This window comes from Passer domesticus, chromosome 9 (assembly GCF_036417665.1).
Source record: "Passer domesticus isolate bPasDom1 chromosome 9, bPasDom1.hap1, whole genome shotgun sequence".
Classification (NCBI taxonomy): Eukaryota; Metazoa; Chordata; class Aves; order Passeriformes; family Passeridae; genus Passer; species Passer domesticus.
In genome coordinates, this window is record NC_087482.1 from 30493636 (window position 1) to 30513775 (window position 20140).

General features: G+C 43.8%; 1 long non-coding RNA gene across 3 annotated transcripts in view; it reads right to left on the minus strand.

Annotated features, from left to right (window-relative positions):
* Nucleotides 1–998: 998 nt before the first annotated feature.
* The window catches only part of LOC135307846 (uncharacterized), a 61544-nt gene continuing 42402 nt past the window's right edge, over nt 999–20140 (minus strand). For 2 of the 3 annotated variants that reach the window (XR_010368465.1, XR_010368464.1), the window contains exons 3-5: nt 13742–13894; nt 2076–3798; nt 999–1161 (exon numbers count right to left, since the gene is read on the minus strand). This is a non-coding gene — a long non-coding RNA (uncharacterized LOC135307846). The remainder of the gene's footprint in view (nt 1162–2075; nt 3799–13741; nt 13895–20140) is intronic. The other variant, XR_010368466.1, reaches the window with a different exon arrangement.

A 20140-nucleotide genomic window follows, 5' to 3' on the forward strand; every position in this document is an offset into this window, starting at 1 on the left:
GGCCTGGGTCACTCCCTGGCCCTGGGTCACTCCATGGCCCTGGGTCACTCCCCGGCCCTGGGTCACTCCATAGCCCTGGGTCACTCCCTGGCCCTGGGTCACTCCCTGGCCCTGGGTCACTCCATGGCCCTGGGTCACTCCATAGCCCTGGGTCACTCCCTGCTCCTGGGTCACTCCCCGGCCCTGGGTCACTCCCTGCTCCTGGGTCACTCCCTGGCCCTGGGTCACTCCATAGCCCTGGGTCACTCCCTGGCCTGGGTCACCCCCTGGCCCTGGGTCACTCCCTGGCCCTGGGTCACTCTCTGGCCTGGGTCACTCCCCAGCCCTGGGTCACTCCCTGGCCCTGGGTCACTCCCCGGCCCTGGGTCACTCCCTGCTCCTGGGTCACTCCCTGGCCCTGGGTCACTCCATAGCCCTGGGTCACTCCCTGGCCTGGGTCACCCCCTGGCCCTGGGTCACTCCCTGGCCCTGGGTCACTCTCTGGCCTGGGTCACTCCCCAGCCCTGGGTCACTCCCTGGCCCTGGGTCACTCCATAGCCCTGGGTCACTCCATAGCCCTGGGTCACTCCCTGGCCCTGGGTCACTCCCCGGCCCTGGGTCACTCCCTGCTCCTGGGTCACTCCCTGGCCCTGGGTCACTCCATAGCCCTGGGTCACTCCCTGGCCTGGGTCACCCCCTGGCCCTGGGTCACTCCCTGGCCCTGGGTCACTCTCTGGCCTGGGTCACTCCCCAGCCCTGGGTCACTCCCTGGCCCTGGGTCACTCCATAGCCCTGGGTCACTCCATAGCCCTGGGTCACTCCCTGGCCCTGGGTCACTCCCCGGCCCTGGGTCACTCCATAGCCCTGGGTCATTCCCTGGCCCTGGGTCACTCCATAGCCCTGGGTCATTCCCTGGCCCTGGGTCACTCCCTGGTCCCGGTCACTCCATGACCCTGGGTCACTCCCTGGCCCTGGTCATTCCCTGGCCCTGGGTCACTCGCTGGCCTCGCCTGCCTCCTGCTGTGCTGCCCGCAGCTCTTTGAGTGGGGCGGCTGTTCTGGAGCGCCTTTATGGCTGATGCTTTGTATTTGCATAGGCCATTGTCATTCCCAGCGCGGCTCCTTGCAGCTGGCATCCTGACTGGAGAAATATCTTCTTTAAGGAGAAGCATGAACGACGCAGCTAAAGATAAAAATAACAATAATTTTACTAGATGAAACTTCATGTTAAGCACTTAAAAAGCCATAAAAAGTCAATTTTCTTTCTTTCAATTATTTTGCTTATTCCGTTTTTGAAAATAAAAAAAAAGGAGGAAAAAATAGGAAAAAAAGGAGAGAAGTTTCCTCATTAGAAAGATGTCTGTTTTTCTCATCAGCACCCAATGTCTTCATGACTTCTCCTTATTGCCCCCCAATTCTACATAGGTCCTACTCCCTGTGAACATGAAAATAGCCATTGTCAGGCAGGGCTGGCGCTTCCTGCATGAGGAAAGCAAGGGAAAGGAGCACTGATAAGTCCTGAGTGCTTGCTGCCTCTTTCAGCACACAAGCAGCTTTTCAGAGAAAATGAAAAAGATAAAGCCAGAAATTACTGCTCTTGCACAATATATGCCAAGTTCGTAAGAGCAGCATTTAACACTTAATCAAAATGGTTTGACAATGTAAAAATTAGGTTTTCAAATGTCATTAGTGCCTTATAATAGGTTCAATTTATATCACTCCCATCCCTGGTTTTTTTCATCTCTGCTAATTGTTTTTATTAATTTCTTTCATTTTTTACAGTGTTGTCTTGTTGGTTTTAATTTTTAATTATCATAAGACTTTTTCTTTTGCCTTGTTAATTGGTTTAGGTTTGAAAAGACTGGTTCTGTCATTCTTTTTCTTCAATGGCAGCTACAAGAGATTTTTTTATGCAGGCTCTTTTTCATTGGTAGACTCTCTTCTGGGCTAATTTGGGAAAAAAACCACTTGCTTTTAGGGCAGTCTAAGCACCTTTTTTTGTAGTGTGATTCACAGAAATGCTCTCTTATATTGACCTGTAAATTTCCTTCTACACTGGCATGCAGGATTCATTTGATATTGGCATAGAAATTGTACCTCTGTTCTACAGTTGATATGCAGACTCTTTTCTGTTTGGAAAAAGATGAAAGCTCTCTTCTGCTCTGGCTTGTAAGGCCTGTTCTGTATGGGGTCTCCTTTCTGTCACCCTTGGAACACAGGCACACGCACCATTTCTTTTCTCTTTCCATGTACAAGAATGTTCCAAGTCTTGGTTATCACAGGGCTGCAAGATGTCATTTGCATGGAGATGTATATTGGCATCTTGTTGGGGTTTTTTCTGCCAGTATAAATGGAACTGGTTCAAATAATTCCACTGACGTTTTGGGGGCAGAAAACCATTTTGGGAAAGGACATTTTTTAGGAAAACGCTGACATTTGCTTGGTTGTACTTGGCAAAGGAATGTACTTTGGGTCTTCAGGGGAAAATCTGAAAAAGTGAAAACAAAAAATCTAGGTAAAAAATACAAGGGAAAACAATAATTCTCCAACTCCCTTTACATGTAGAGAGATGAAGAAACCCTTGTGGGAGCTCACCCCAGGGTGACTTCTTGCTCCTGAAGAAAACCAAAGCTGTTGAACATGGAAACTTTGGAATTTCTCTTCAATTGCCGGCAAAAGTGGGCTGTGGCTTTGCAGCAATAAAGCTGCATGACTTGGCACTGCAGGGACACATGGAAGTTTATTCTTACTCTCACTCCCTTTCTGTTCAGTCCTACTGACTGGAAGATCCTGCCTTCACCTTCCTGCTGCCCTGCCTTCACCTTCCTGCTGTCTCTCCTGCCCCCATACAGCTCTGCAAGGCCTTTCAGTGGGCTAACAGGGCAGAAACCCTTCACTTATAGAGAGACCATCTTAATGGAGTCCTGGTTTTCTTCAAAGACATAGTAGTGGCAGAATTCCTCCTTGTTCCCTATGATTTGAGATGAGTTACAACTGCTGATGTCCCAAAGGATCTTTGCAGCATCATGTCTTGATGGCAACCTAAGTCCTCACAGTCAAGCTGTGAGGCATGAGCTGCATAATAGGTTCATTCACTTGGCCTTTAATGGTGTTTTAAATTCTCCCTGTTGGGCAGCCTTGTACTCTCATGTGCTGCCTAGAGGTCTACACTGTCTACTTCTTCTCCTCCACCCACTGCAGCTTGTGTGTTTTACCCCTCAGCTTGTGGATGCAAACACAAGTGTTTCTTCCTTCCTGCTTAGCCTGGAGATCCGTGTAAACGACACAGAGCAGATCTCAAATTAAACCTTCAGTGTTAGTGCTCATGGGCAGAGTCCTACCTGACAAAATGCCAATATGCTGCTGGGCCCTGGGAGACCTCTCAGCCTCTGTAATGTTCTGCTGGCCCCAGGCAGCTTTCTTCTCTGTGATGGACAGGCATGGCTTCATCAAAGGTTCTCCAGAGCCTTAAATCAGCAACAATACAACCTGTACCTGTGAGATGCCAAGAACCTACACAGATGCCTGATAAGAGGAAGGCCTTTTACTCACCCCTCTCTATATTTAGCAGCATTCCCATGCAGTGTTTCTAAAATTACCAGCTGCAGGAATGTGATTCATACCCCCATCATCGCCAGCAGTGGATAAGAAGAGCGTAAATGACATGCAGGAGAAAATCCTGAGCAGTATAGCCCAAATCAGGACTGTAGTGGTATCATCTTTGGTGCTTGTATTGATGTCTCTGCCAGGCTTTCAGGAAGGAGCAGTTCTGATCTCAGAATCTGTTTTCTCTCACCGCAGCAGGTGGGAATGCCCCAAGCTGCAAGAGAAAAGGTTTGAGATTGGTTTCAAACTGTATTTTTGGGCAAGTCTGGTACAACGAATAATGACAAAAGATGTGCACAAATTGTTTTTGCAAGGACACTGTGCTGCTTGGGCTTTGAGTGCTGTCACTAGAGCAGGGCCTCTGCTTGCTAAGAAGGGTCTCCATCTGTAGCAAATCAACAGCAGACAGGAAAAGCATCTGTATCAGCTGTGGGAACCCATTCCTGAGATGGAAAGAACGAACGTTGTGGTGGTTGTCATAGACTGCTCTGAACCAGTCTGGGAAGAGGCATTACTGTGGAATCAGTCCAAGAGCTGGAGCTGTTACGGTAAATACCATAAACATCTAAATCTTTTAGGAGGTTCAGTCTGCATATCTGAGCCATTATGGGATATTAACTAAAATGCTCATTTGAAAAATTACCCTGTGAGCCACTACAATGTAGCAGAGGAGCTGTTTTGCTCAGATAAATACTAATTGAAAACTGAGGCAGAAACCTGCAGCCATATCTGCCTGTGTTGTGATCTTGTCAAATCTCATCACCTAATTACTGACAGGCCTTGCTGGGCCATGGAAGAGACCTGCAGGAGAGGCAGAGCCTGAGAAAACAGTATTTATTATTCTGAAGGAAAGCTCTTCTTTCAGAGTTGGTGCTGAATGAATCCCTCAACAAAATTAAAAGGACCTGTGCTTCTTGCAATGATTAAAAAGAAATTCTTAATTACTGTCCTCCCTGAAGATCTTTGGGCCATGATGGGGTATTTATTCTGTTTGTCCTGATTGAATTAATATTTGAGAATTCCTTTCCACCCCTCTGAAACATCCCCCCTTCATCTATCAATACAACAACTCCAAAGCAAAACTGGGCTGTTCTCTTCTCCATGCTTCCCCATAGATTTCCCTGTGCTTTCAAATAGCTGTTCCATAGCCAGGGAGTTGTGGTTATTGCCACACATATTGGCAAAGCACACTTGGACCCTTTGGGCTGAAATAACATATGTTTACTATAAGAAATTATGTCACTGTTTTCATCTCCTATTGTGACAAGTTGTTAAAGACTAGAAATGAAGGCAGTAATGTCATTAGATAGAGGAAGGAGATATTGAAGATATGTAAAATGCTAACACGTGCTGCAGACTAATTTTCCAGCTGAATTGCTCTTTGGCAGTTTGTTTTGGTGGCCAGTATAAGTTCATATTCATCCACTGTTGCAATGGCCACAGGCAGTACAAAGACAGAAGGAAATCCTGTCTCTGCACTTTATGAACATCTTGAAAAAACTTCAAACCAAGATAAATATCCACAAAACGCTGCATAAGGCATGCACACAGAAAAGTGAAACTCCAATGGGTGGCAGCAGAGCCAGGCAACATTTACATTTCTGTAGCATTTTGATAAATCTTTGGCAATAGAGAAAGCATAAGAAGACAATGGCCTCCATTTCCTTTAACACAGGTGAAGAATATGAGACTGATGGAAAAGGAGCTGAGTTTCTAATGTGAGGGGCTGAAATACAGCAACCCAGTAATCTGCACTCTCCCCCTCTTGCAATAACATTTACAATCTATGCATAGTTTCCTTCATGGTATTTCTTCTATTCAGATAATTTTCATTATCTTCACAGAAATACCACATATTTCCTTTAGGGATTTTACTAATTTCCACCCATCCTCTCCAGCTCTACACTGGGTAGCATCCAGAGAAGGCCCCAGCAGGATTAGTACAATGAAAGGGTTAAGAACTCCTTCCCAGTGTTGGGGATAGGGGACATAATTTTAAAATCAAAGAGAAATATAGTTATGAAGCAATTTTATTCTCTATTAACCCAATCAATGGAAGGTTCCCATAAGTCATTACCAAGGATTTCAGATGCAGAGGATGTCACGAGGGGTTAAATAAAGATGTTTCTTTGTTCATCAGTACTGACAGCTCAGGGAAAGAGAAGGAAGGAGGGAAGAAGAGGGAGAGATAGAGGAAAAGGAATACAGGTTTGGGATATGAGGAGAGAAGAAATTACCTATCACCATGTAAATTGTATAAAATTCCAGTATAGATATTAGAAGATATACTAAGGCAGTGCAATTAAGTTGTGCATCAGGGACAGGAAATTACATGGGCCAATATTCCAGGCCTCATCCTGCTCAGTGGGAGGCCTGGAGGTGACTCTGGAATGTCAAATCCAGATTTACATGGTGTGAATAATGGTGATGAAGGGATAGCTGTGCTCATGCTTGAGACCCACAGAACAGCTGAGTCAAACATCAGACCATACAGCAGTGATCAGTACTGAATCTTCTCTTCCCTGCTGGAAAACCTCCAGGAGAGAGGCAGAGCTGATGCAGGAAAAGCACCTCTCCCAGGGACTCTTTACAGCCTTTCTCACTACCATATATAGGCCTAAACAATATGATCCAGCAATTTCTAAGTCTTAAGATTCACACACAATGGCAGCAGCAGTCAACAAAATATAACTCATTTATAAAAGAAAATTCAATTGTATCATCCATCTTCAGTAAAAATTCAATATTTCCCAATACAAGTTGTTTTGATTTAATGAATAGGGAAATCATCCCTTTCCTACTTCCTAGCATGCTTATGTATTCAAATGAATCCTGCATCATTGGAAAGCAGACAGAGAAATGTTAACAGAAATGCTGGGAACTGCTGCTAACATACCCTGGAAAAGGATCCTCATGGGAGAAGGAAGGAAATGTGAGCAACCCCCTGTCCTTCCACAAGGTGTGGGGTCTGCTTGTAATCTGCATCTGGCTTTCAGCTCTAAACTGGAAATTTAGATCACATTTCTTTTTATCATAAAGGGGAAACTCAGCAGAGTTTTCACAGTGGAAAAAGGCCAGAGGTGTGTATGGTGTCTTTGGGTGGCAGAGGAGCTGGGAGGAAGCATGGAGTGGTGAATAGGTTATGGCCAGCTCTTGGAGAGACCTTTCACTTCTCATCTTCCAGAGTTTTTGATGAAACTGGTGTAGCTCTGCCCAAGGAAATATGATCTTTCCTTGGTCATCTGGGTGTGTTTAATTTTTCTGAAAATCTCCCTTTTGCCTCCTGAATTCTTTAATTTCATACTAATGCAGTGTCTCTGTGCTGTTTACTAACCACATACCGGCAGCTATTCCCTCAGCTTGCTCAGGGCATTAATGAAATGCCTGCCCACCCATGCAGCCAAACACAAAGAGGGCTGCTAATGGCATCTTTAGTTTGAAGTGAAATCCCAAAGCTTTCATTTGGTTCATGTTCCTCCCTGATAAAACTCCCCTGTCTCTGTCTCAATATGGAGCACTGTTATCTAGTCTCACTTGGGGGTTGCAGGAGCTCTGAGGCTGATCTGGGGAGTGCTGTACCTCCTGTCTGGTGAGGAGGAAAAGCCAGCAACTACAGCACAGCTGAACCAGATGCTTCAAAAGGGACACAGGACCACCATTATTCTTGAGGCGTGTGCATAATAGATCAGAAAAGCAGGGAAACAGCCAACTTACACATGTAGGGAACAATTTGAATATCCTAGGATGAAACTGCAAGAAAAAATTGGGGGACAGGGATCCACAGAAAAATCCCAGGCATTGCAGTGCAGCTTTGGGACATGGCAGCATTATAGTAAATACAGAACTACTGTGTTCATTTCTGAGATAATGTGTTTATACTGACAGATAGATAGACTTTAGGAGAGAGGCACAACTCAGAGAATCATATCCATACATTTTCACCTCAGATTCTGATGTGGTAGTCAGTTCTGCAAATATAAGGCATTTATGTTTCTCAGTATTGCATCTAAGCCTATAACATACTTGTTAAAACATTCAGAAAAGCAGCTACTTTGTGCCACTGGGGCAACCTGCTACAGAGGAAACACATGCTGGGCTGTCTCTGACCTGGAGATTTTGTACTTCTTATTTCTTCTCTTAAGATTGTGAAATCCTTCTGGCTTTTCTCTGGCAAGTGTAGAAACAGAAGAATGATATCAAGGCACATACTTGGGACCCCCTTTTTTGTAAGACAGGGCTTTACAACCCAAGAGATTGTTTTGTAGCATGTCTCCTTGGGAATCCCCTGGAAGAGAAGTAGAGATGGGGAACAAACCCCTGCTGGTTGCATTTTCTTGGTACTCTACCACAGTCTCATTTGGCTTCACAGTTTAATCCAAATAGACAGCAATCTTTAAGGGATTCTAATCCATTTTAACAAGAACTTGAAAATTCACACTGGGAAAACTTCAGTTTTCCATCATAAACACAAACTATGTCATTGCTAGATGAACCATGAAAAGCCCATTCTGGGAATAAGGTGAACATTTCAAGGATGTTAGGGGTCTTTTCCAGTCTTACCAATTCTATGATCCAAAACATGTGCAATTGCCACTGAGAAATTGTGTCTCCTTTTAAGAAATCTTGATCTTAAAAATTATTGATATAGTGCAAATATTTATGTAGTTGCTAGAGTTTACAAATAGTAAGTACTCCCAGTCCTTTCCATTCCAAAGATGCCCGTGTTGTACTGTAAGGAACTCAGAACTGGTGTGAGCATCCTGGCCTCATCCTGTGAAGTTCAGGAGTTCACAGAAGCCTGCAGCCATTCCCATCTCCTCACAGAGGCACTGCTTCTGCACCTCAGAAAGCCTCCTTGAACACAGGGGATGTGAGCTCTAATGGGATGGGAATGGGTTCTCCTTTCCTACCACCCCACCGTGGTTTCATTCTTCCCCTGCTGAGGCTGGGTGACATGTTTCCATTGAGTTCACTGATTCAGCAAGATCGAGCCCTTGGTCTTAAATAACTAAAGACTGCAAACTGAATATTGTAGCCATGGCAACAGCCAGCTCAACTTTAAACCCTCTGATATATAAAAAGGCAATTTTCTTTATTTTTTCTCCCTGCATTTTTATATTTCCAGAACTTACAATGGTAATAATGGCCTCAGGCCCTAACCTCCACCAGCCAGCCATTAACTTCATGGAAATGCCTTCTCCATCAGCCCCTATTGTCAACAGCCAGCACCATTCCACAGAAACCATAGGGTCTCACCATGCTAACACGACTGGACGTCTCAGCTGTGCCACAGCCCTTTGCAATCCTGCTGCAGACTTATTTCCTGATCATGACAAGTGAACCGGGACTCCATTTAGAGAGGCTGCAGGACTCTGCGGTGCTCCTAACTTCCCCCTGGAAAATGGGGAACAAAACGTCTCTCATCAGACTGATTGCCATTGTGTCCTGCACACATAAGCTCATGGGTAGATGCATATCTCTGCCCTGCCCCTCTGCCTTCCAGGCTCATCCATCTTTCTCTGAGCAAAGCAGGAATACTTTCATGTCTCAGTTGTATTTGGTGTCCTGTTTGTGCCTCAGAAGCTTTGTCAATGCCATTGTGAAACCACTGGAAATTGTGGGAATAGTTCCTTGCTAACGCTGCTAAAACACAGACAGCAAAGGGACCTTTTGCATTTTAGGATTTTTTTTACTCTTTCTCAAATTCTTTCTGGAAACTTTCTTCAAGACCTAGGGCTGGACTAACACAAATTAACTGTTTAGCATGTGTAAGACACTGCTTGCCTATTCATAACAGGAACAGAAGACCTCAATCCTGTGTGTAATTTTGTCCTTGATTTTATATGTGGACAGTGGTTTAACTTTTGTGCCTCAGTTTCTCCTGCTCTTAAAAAGGAAAATTATACACTTTTATCTCTTCTAATGGTCATGAAATTAATTTCCCTGTAATGCGTGTATAGTATGTAGAGATGGCAGGATGAATGGCAATGGTAGCAGCTATTATTATATATCACTTTCAGCAGATAGCAATTTCTACAGTAGGTTAAATTCTGGCCCAAAAAGTACTTGACTGTGTCTCTTTAAGGTCACAAGCTATTATGAGTTGAAGACTAAAATGCTTTGTATATGATCATGAATAAATGAATTGAGTATCTCTGCCCAGCAATGTGGGATATGGAAACGATGCTGAATATCATCAGCCCGAACTATCAACATCCATCAGCTTTACCCTTGCTCATCTCTCAGATGTCGCAATATGAAACCCACTTTCCCCCGAGATTTCAAACGACTGGGGCTAAACAGCAAAAAAACATTCGGTGACTAAATTTGCCAGAGAAGGTCTCAGTCACGAATGACTAAAAACAAAATTATAGAGCAATCTCAGCTGACTGAGAGCAGAATGAAATGTGATTCATTTTCATCCACCCGGCAGGGACTGCAGGGAATAAAAGACTGGATTAACCCCTTTTCTGCTAGCAATGCCCATGCTCCCTGGGCTGATGCACAGGTAGTTTGCATTCCTCAAATATTAGATCTTCTGCTTGTTTTGTAGGGGAACTCATAGCTTTCATTACTCAGGTGGACCAGACCAGTAGGAGGGCTGTGCTAAAAAGACTATTGTGCTATACTTTGTTATCTTACACAGTTTATAGGAACAGAACCATAGACCCCATTGCCCTCTACCAAGCAAGACATGACAGCCTGCCCAAAAAAACCCCTTGTAGTCTGAAGATGAAAGACAAAATCTGGACAATGACATGTAGTGGTAGGATAAAACATTTAGAGCAAGGCAGTCAAAGATGTCAGCACTGCATCACTGCAGGAGATAAGAAATTGTAAGGTGGGGAACAGAGGTGGATAATGACACGGCACTCTGAATGCCTACAGGAGGGATTCCTCACATGTGAAGAGCAGCAGAGAAGAAAACGTGGAAATAGTAGCCTGGAAGTTTGGCTACAAGATAGGGGAGCCTGGTTTCATGGGAATAAAGGTAGATGCTTTGGGCAGAAGCTATTGTTGAAAGCCTGGGGATCATCCCTGGACTCAGCTGGAGGCCTCAGGGAGGAAACGGTGCTGAGTCACCTGTGCTGTGCTGCACCCTGGGGTGAAGCTCCCCAGGAAATTTCTGACCCTTATTGGAAGGGGGCAGGTGAGACTACTGGAATTGAACTCCTCCCATGATAAACACTAGCACCTAAAGGCTATGTTAAGGCTGGTCATATGCACCAGGTGGTTCTGCATTCTGGCTGATCACCTGCTCAAATAAATGAATTAAAAGCATGTCTGCTGTCCCTAACCCAGAAAAACTGTTTAAAGAAAGACATCAAAGTAAGAATTATTGTATTTTTGTCAGTCAACATCACAGATGATCTTTCCTTCAGCATTTTCTCCACACTTTTCCTAAAAACAGAGTAGATAAAGTAACAAGTCAAGCAAAGGTTCTGAAAGGTCATATAGTGATCTCTCTGGCAACAAAAGGCAAGGGCCTGTCCATAAGTCAGGCTCCCGGAGGAAGCATTGTTCTTAAGGTCAGAGACTGACCTAGGATGTGACAATTTGGGCAAGGGTTGCTCCTTCGGTGTCTGATTCCCTCCACATTGTCGCTGCACTGAAAAATGTCTGTATAACACTGCAGCAGAGTCATGATACAGCAAGTCAAGCTAATGGATGATGAATGTGATACTCAGAGTGAAGTGGTAGCACAGGTGAAGTGCTGGAGCAGGAGCAATTTACTCAGAGCTGAATAAATGCTGGATAGAAGGCAGACTTTCCCTGCCATCTTTTGAGAACACTAGACAGAAAGCTCCCTTAACAACTACCAGATTAAATCAAAAGGTCAAGCCATGGGCAGTTGACAAAGCAGGAACTTCGTAATTCAACAGCTTGTAGATCGTACAGGAATGGTGCAAGACAGGCTTGGCTGATGCCAAATGCTTTCTGCTTTATGCACACTGTGGTACAACTTACATGCTTGATTTGGTTTCCTTCCATAATGGAAAAAATTCTTATGAACAAAAAAAAACATGTTTTAAAATCATCCAGCTTTATGGATTATTTAATAAATTTCTAATTGGTCAGTTTAGTCATATGACTGTCCTTTTCAAACAACATCAGCAAAACCCTTATGTTGGGTGAACAACAGGAGGGAAAAAAAAGATGAAAATACCAAAATTGTAGGTGTTTGTGTTTGCTGAGGTGTTACAGAGAAAAGAAAGCTCTGCTAAGGTGGCAAGGTTAGAGTCTGCCTGGGCCAAACACAGCATCTCAGCAGGACTGTGACTCTCAGTGGAATTACCTTTGTTGCACTGCTTCCCCTCTGTAAAACTGGCTTACACAGAACTGGCTTACACAGAACTGGCTCAAGTTGTGTGGCTGCCATGGTGGAGCTGCACAAAGAAATATCCAAAGGTTCCCACACTGCATTTCCAGCTTGAAACTTCTTCTCTCACCTCTCTTTTAAGCCAGCTTTGTGTGTTGATTAGATTGAACTTAAAAGATTTGCTTTCTTTTATGGTTAGCAAACCACCAACATGCCTATAACTAAATAATAGTAATTGGCCAAATCCTTACATGGATAAAATACCTCCTGAACAGCACAATGGTTATCTTGTTCTCTGATATATGCAAACAAGTCCATTATCTTCAATGGAGCAGCACTTGGTGGAGGGAGAAAAAGAAATTTGGCCTAACAAGGCTTTTTCAAGAGAAGTGACTGAGTAAAAGGTCTGAATTTTGCTGATTACCAGTTATTTTAGGAACCATATGCACAGGCGCTTTCTGACTCATGTTGCTGTCAATGAAGGGCAGCTGTGCAACAGAAGATTTGAGCCCAGGAATCTGGGTCTGACTCTGATTCCCAGCATGATCTTCTTCAAACCACTTCTCTCTGGGGTCAAGATACTGTGTGAAATAGGGTTGGTAGTATTGCCCCTCGTTATCCAGTACTTTCAGATAGCTGGAAAAGATTGCTGTGCTAGTGCAAAAGCAGGAGTCCAAACTGCCTGGCTGCCCCCAGAGAGAATGAAGGGCAGGATAAGGCAGGCTGCACTGGGCTGGACATGAAGGTGAGAGGTCCAACATGGTCTCCTTTATGTACTGAGAGACACAGTGATAAAAGAAGATGAACAAAAGCTTCCCAATGGAGAGGTTTTTGCAAAGTATAGATAGCACTTGCTTTGGTTCTAATTTGCTTTTCTTGGTTAAAGTAAAGCCAAATAATGCAATTAGGATTTCATACAGATGAAATCCCGCTATGTTTTATAAAATGAAATCTATCTCCTTGACCTGGAACCACATGTCACAACCTGTTCACTGCACAAAGAGAAGTTGTAATAGAAATTTTTATCAAAATGACACCCAGAATCACAATCTCCCCTTGCTAATCTGTGCTGGATGGATACACACTGAGTAGAGTAACGTGACTAAGAACTTGTCATTCAGAGAAAGAGGAAACAAGTAGAGAAGTGCTGTGACCTAGGAGAACACAAATGCCACTGGCAGACAGGGGAAGGGGCCAAAGTATCCAAAGTTCTCACTGAGTCCAAATTTCTGTCTTCACAGAAGAAATATATTGCTATTTTTCCTGTCAGACAGTAAGTTTGCACAAAATAGTATTTTAGCATAAGATTATGAGAATAAAGCTGTTGATGAGGCTGCCCTGAATTTGCTGAGCAGTATTTGCAGGAAATCAGGGGAGAGTTTTCAAAATGTCAAAACAGCTCATTTTTGTACAAAATGTTTCCTTATTGCTTTAAAATATTCTTTGCTAAAAGAATTGATTTGGAGTAAAGGCTGGAAAAATAATAATGCAGGAGAAATAGACAAATAAGCTGAGAACTAATAAAAAATATTGTTTGACTCCCACAAATACAGAATTTCAATTTTAGTGTTTTTTGGTTGAGCCACAAAATATATAAATTCATCATCTTCCCAACCCTGCTCCTGACGTTTAAAGCCATGTGCCCTCCATTGGAGAGATGGTGTTGTCAGCTCCACATCATTACATACCCTGTAACTCCAGGGGCAAAGCTGTGGTTGGAACATCGGAGTTCTTGTGAGCACAGTTCTGCCTCCAGTTTTTTCATGGGCCTCCTGTGCTGTGAGGAATTAATATTTTCTAGTATTAATTAAATAATCATTTTTCACCTGCAGCTCACCTGTTGAATAAACACATGGTAAGATGGAAGGCAGCTCCTTCTGATGTCCAAGAACATCTGTGCAGCCAGGTAAACTCTTCTCACGTAATTCCTCCTGCTTTCTCATGGGCTGTGTCAAACTTGGTGATAACTGACACCAAAACCACACTTGTGCTGAAAAGCCATTTGCAAAATGAATGGAAACTTGCAATCCAAATGCAGAAAAGATAATAAAACACATAAAAGACATGATCTGTCTTTGTATTCAGTCTGCAGTTCCAGAGGATCCCAGTCATTAATTGCCATACAAGACTGCAGTGCAAGGGAGAGTAAAGGTATGCAGTTCCCCTTGGAGGAGCAGGTTTGTGCTCCTGTGACTGAGGGTAAGACACAGAGGTAAGGGAAATGTTCAGGACAAGCAGCAATCCCTTCTTTGTGCTTTTTCCAAATTCAAGGCAAACTGGTTTTGTGCAAAGCACAGTTTCCTGCCCTGGTTAGAAATAACCCAGGTGAAGATGTGACTGCACACAGCCATTGCACAAGTTCTAAATATAAGTTTGGGCAGCTGCCCTACTTTGAACCCTGCCCTGCTGGCACTCAAGCAAGCTCACCTATGTTTGCATATGCTGCAATCACATTGCAGACACAGCTCCAAGTGGCACCTTGGTGGCACCACTTGTTCAGACACCCCTGCCAAGTTGCATTGCTCCCATCCCTCTGTGTCCAGAATAGCCATGTCTGGTGGTCATTGCACCTGGCATTCAGGCTGTCCTGTGCTTCCTGAGCCCCAACTCCCCACAGCCTGGCCAGCAGGCTCTGTCCCATTCAGGTTTGGAAGGGACTGCTGACACACAGAATCAGAGCAGGGAAAACCCACAGTGTTTGGGATGCAGTGGGACTGTGCCCACGCTGTGTGTGCAGTTCCACAAGGGATGCTGCCGAGCAATGACCCAGCAATGAGGAGAGAACTTGAGCATTATTGGTGACAGGCTTGCTGGTCTGTGTACCAGCTTCCTCTCATTCCACAATGCACAGAAATATGTCTTTAATTAAGAGTCATATGCTATGCACAACTCTCTTGAGAGATGGGCTGGAGCTCCCACAGAGCCACCAGGCATTTAAGGAGCAAAGGGCCTCAGAAGAAGGATAGGGTTTGTTTGTTTTTCCTTGTTACCTGGAGCATTTCCATCTCAGGCTGCCTAATTTAAAGTGCTTCCAAGCCTGTGCTCTCTGAAGGCCTGGCCCCATTCAGCTCACGGAGATGGAAAACAATTTAGGTCTCGCAGCTACAGCAGGGTGATGCAGCTGATAAGGGAACTTCAAGGTTAAATAAACTGTTTTGTGGGCAGGGGATTGAGGAAGGATCTCCACAGAGCCAAGGAGCAAGGTGGGGAAGCACAGGCAGTGCAAAATGGGCAGGATGGAAACACTTCCCTGAACCCAGAGATACTTGTCTGAGACAACAGCAAACAGAAGGCTTGCAGACATGACCCACAAATAACTCACTATTTTTTGTCATTGCTGTTGGGCCTTGTATGAGGGAAAACAGAATTTTTGGCTGGGCAGTACTGTAATAAGTGAAAGGTATTTTTTAATTTTTTTAATATATATACTTTCATAGCATCTTCCAGTCAAAAACTGGCTGTGCATTAGTCCTATCATGCTAGTGATGCCAAAAAGAGAATCAGAGAAATTCCTGTGTGAGGGGATGTCTTCTCTGTAATATATTTGCACAGGCTTTGTCACACAAAATGACATTTACCCTGCAGGGAGGCAAACAAACCATTTCAATCAAACCACCCAAATGCAATGGCATTACACATTTCTCCTATTTGCATGGCACATCTATTAGAACTTGGTATCACCCACAACTCTGTCATCACACTGCTGTCCAGAGGAAGAGAGCTTATCACCCTCACGTCACACATGAGGACATTCTGGAGGGAATAAGCACATTGCCCATGGTGTGCTACAAAATGTCTTGGAATGGACCTTAGGGGTTGCTGCCCAATTCTCCCCTCTAGGTGGCAAACGTACTTCCATGGTAAACAGTGCACTTATCTCTGTTTACCAGGCCCAGATCCTAGAGGAAGGCAAATCCCAGTTTCAATTGTGTTATCAGTCATGTAGCTCCAGTTGGAGAGCAAAGAGGAAAGGGGCACTGTGTAGCTGTGGTTTTGACACTGCTCTTTTAAGCCATCAGTAGGGATTGGGCAAGTCTGTATTTTCATATAGCTGTAATCATGCCACTGCTATTTCATATTTGGAAATTGCTTGCTGCTAGCAAAAAGTAGAACTCATAAGGCACATCCATCCTTCAGGGAGCTGAGGTGGAGCTGAGGTGGGGTTTTGCAATTCAGGCCTCTCTCTCCAGCAGATATATTGTCAGTGGTGAGAAATCTAGGCCTGATGGTAGATCACCATTCAGGTGATCCCCGGATCCCTTGAGATAGCTTCTCTTTAATTTTCTCAACTGTTATTTTTTTTCTTGCAGATGCAAGAATATAGGCCTTGAGAGTGTTCATTTGCTAGGTTACTCTGGCACTTCCTAATGGAATTGTCAGTACATTACATAAAGTGACTAAACAATAACTTCTGCAATAAATGAGTCAGGATGGTCACTGGCACTATCCTCACAAAATGATTGGAGAAATGGGAGATTGCAGCCTACCCACAGGAGATCTGCAAATTGCCCTAATTGTATATAAATAGAAAGAAATGCAGAGGCAACTGTCAGCTAAGGTCCTGCTGACTCAGTGCCACCTTGTGTTTTTACCAGGAAGCACAAGGAAACTCAAGGATGACTCTCAGTAAGGGGCAGAGAGGGATTCTGAGTGGGAACTGTGCCTGCTTTAGGGTGTGATAGTATGGATTCACTCAGAGAGAGCAGCCACTGAACAAACACAGGAAGCCTTTCTCCTGCAGGAATGCTATGGCTCCCAGCCATCCATTCCTGGAGGAGAGCTGGAATCACTGGAGCAGAATGAGCTACAGAAGGGTGGAAGTTTTTTGCCCTGCAACATAGGGCAGTCAGTGAAGAGCTTTGGAGCAGGACCTTGGTTTTATAATGGTGACCTACAAAATCTAACCTCTGTTCCAGACTCTGGTGAGACAGAACTATGTGGGCAGCATTAGTAAATGTCATTATACAAACTTGCAGGATGCTACACAGAGGAGACGGAGCTTGTCCATATTCCTTATTTCTTCCTTTTTTCTTAGTGGTTATTTTGCAGAGGAACAGCCCAGGAGTGCCACAGAGCTGTCACCCCTCAGGAGCCCTGGTGTGGCTGATTAAACCCCATGTTTGTCTACTGTGTTTCCACCAAGGTGGGAACACATAATTCAAAAAAGAGAGACTGAACCATACCCATCTCTGCTCATCTTCCCTGAGGAGAGGATGGCTTGTGCAGTCTGACACCACTGCAGCCCCAAAGGGAGCCCAATGGTGCTGGGGGACACCCTGCAACTCACACCCCTGGGGCAAACTCTGCACGACGTAGCAGTGATGGGAGGCTCTTGGCCCTGGTGGCCTGACTCTACTCCTCAAGTCTTCCTAAATGACAGACAAAGGAAGAGAAGCTGGCTGTCAGCTTCCATTTCAGTTCTCCTATAATTCTTTTAAAAATCAGGAGTGGTATCCACTTCAGCACTGAAATTGTTTGCCAGGTAAACTTTGTTTTTGTGATGTGAAGGAACTGATGACTTTACCTGGAGCAGTTCAGTGCAGGCACTGTGACCCCTGCCCACACACCATGGTCCTGGCCTGCACCACCCCATGGCTGGGCCTGCCTTCATCTCCCTGGGGCTATGCCAAGGCCCTGCACTCCATGTCCTAATCTAGACCTGCTCCTGCACATCTATACCCAGATTTGCCAATCCTTCTCCCTCAAAATCTGAATGCAGGCTTGCCTGTTAATGAGTAAAAAGCCTGCATGCTAATCACTTCCGGTTCTAAGACCACTTTCATTATCTAGTATTTTAATTTTACAAATAAGTAGATATAGAAAAAGCTGTACAGACATAGATGCATAAATATGCATTCTTGTTCCACCAAAAACACAGTGCTATAGCATTTTTCCTAGCCTAACCCTAGCAGAGAGTATTAACAGAAAAATTCACTTTTCCATTTAGTGCACATAAGTACACAGAACCAAATCTCTCCCCGGAGTAAATTTGCTGAAGTCAAACAGGGCTTACATCAGAGATGAATTTGGCAGTCTGCTTTTACTGAGCTCTACAGCAGAAATTCAAACATATGCTCAGGCATATTTCCACTGAACATGCTGAAAGCATGAGGCCACAATCAGGAGAGGAGTGAAGTCAAAACTCTGCCAGCATTTCAAGATTATTTGGATCAGCCCATTTGTCTGATGTGCCCTTACCATGTCCTCTCCAAAAAAATGGAGAACAGGCGTGGATGGGGACACATTTTCCTCGCTGTAAGGAAATGCATCGGTTGGAACAAGAAATTTGAGAAGTAAAGGATAAAAAACAGTCTGCTTGAGAAAGACACCCCAGATCACTGTTTTCCACAGGCAGAGGCTATGTTTCCACAAAGCCATCTTACCAAAATGGAGCACATCCTCAACATTCACCCAGGCCCAAGTCATCAGCAGGATGTACTCCTTTACTACAGGAAATTGCTAATATAAGTTGTCTTAAACCAAAGTCCCAGAGAGAAACCTTGTCTCTACTGAAGACAGTGGAAGCTTGGGTATTGGTTCCAGTTACTCCAGAATTTCATGTCTCCCACCTGGTTTCTGTTCTTCACTGTTATATTCTGTCAATACACATGGGGTAGAAAGATTTTCACTGGATAATAAACTGCTGCAGATAAGCTGAATTCCTAGAAGCAGACCTTTGTAACTGTAAAAGGAGCATGGGGACATTGATAAAACCTGTCTGATCCTGTTCTTCCAATATTAATGTGAACTCAAAAAATTTGAAACCAATGAAATGGATCTGAACACTCTGGATTTTCTTATGCACCTTCTTTTATCGAGTGTTTTCTTATTAAAGATGCTAAAAGTGAACCTTTCTGCTACATAACAGTGATTTCACATATAACTTTCTGTCCATGGGAAGAGAGAAGCTAGTTATAATCACAAAAAATGTCTGAGTTTGATTGCTCTTGATAATTTCATTTAGTCAGTGCCAGTTCATTAATTTACCAAATACATATATTTTAAAAATGCATTTCATCAAGCTTTATATTTTGTCAAGCTGAAAAACAAATTCCTAAGAGAATCAATCTGCCAAATGGCTGAATCTCATTTAATCCAGGCTCTATGTGTCCGTGTAACCTCAGCTCAACTTTTTCAAATGGCTGAATGGTTTGTGTGCAATATGCAAGCAATCTCCATCTAGATCTTCATAGAAAAGTGTCCATATCAAAGAAAATTACCATCAAAACTAGAGAGCAGAGAGTAGAGAGACTGACCACACCTTTAAAATAGTTCACCCTTCCAGCAGATACCTCTAGTTCAGGAGCAAGTCACGTTGGAAGGAGAGACGGTGATCGGGAAGTGTCTCCTGATCCTGTCTGTCATGCACAAGTTCTGTCACTTAATAAAGAACCTCATTCCCCAGAACCCTTCAAGCCAGGACCTTTCACCCAAAGTGAATCAATTTTTAAATTTGAAAGCCCAACTTTGAGATGGGAAGGAGAGTTTAAAACACTATTTTATTCTTTCAAGCTGTGCTACAAATGGCCAGCACCTAGGGGGGAAACATTAACTCCAAGGACCAGTGAAAAGGCATATAAATCACATAGGAAAACATCTTGGCCTAGCGGCTACTAACCCAATGGAGATAAATCTAGGAAAAAATCTTCCTGGAGTTTTGCAGATTTTATTTTAAAAGAGAAGAAATAGGGGAAAGAAGTTTATTTACTGTTTTTGCTGCAAATTCGGCTGATGCCTTTTTCTGGTCTTAAAAAATTGAGAGCCAGACACAGTTAAGGGATAAGGGTTTTTTACCTCAGTATTTAATAGAGATCCTTATGGTGCACCCTTTCGCCAAGGTGGAATGTGTTGCAATGCACACACACGATAAATTGCATATGCAATTTATAGACCTTCAAATTAGCATATCTAAGAAGGATGACCCAATGGAAGGCCTGGATGAATGGTGTGATATTCTCCCATCTAAGGAATTCCCCCCTTGATGGGCCAAATCTCTAGTTTACAGGATATGTTCTAGAGAGGATCTTGGTTTCCCAAGATAGCATAAGGTTTTCCAGCCTCCTTCTACGAGGCCTTTAGGATATTTGGTCTCCTGGCCTAACAAAATACTGGGACTATGCTAAGTTATCAGACTCAAGGAATTACAAGTATGAATGCTAAGAATACTGAGGACACATAAAAGTTATATATAGGTATATAAAAGAAAAGGCAAAAAAAATCCTCTTGGCATTACAAC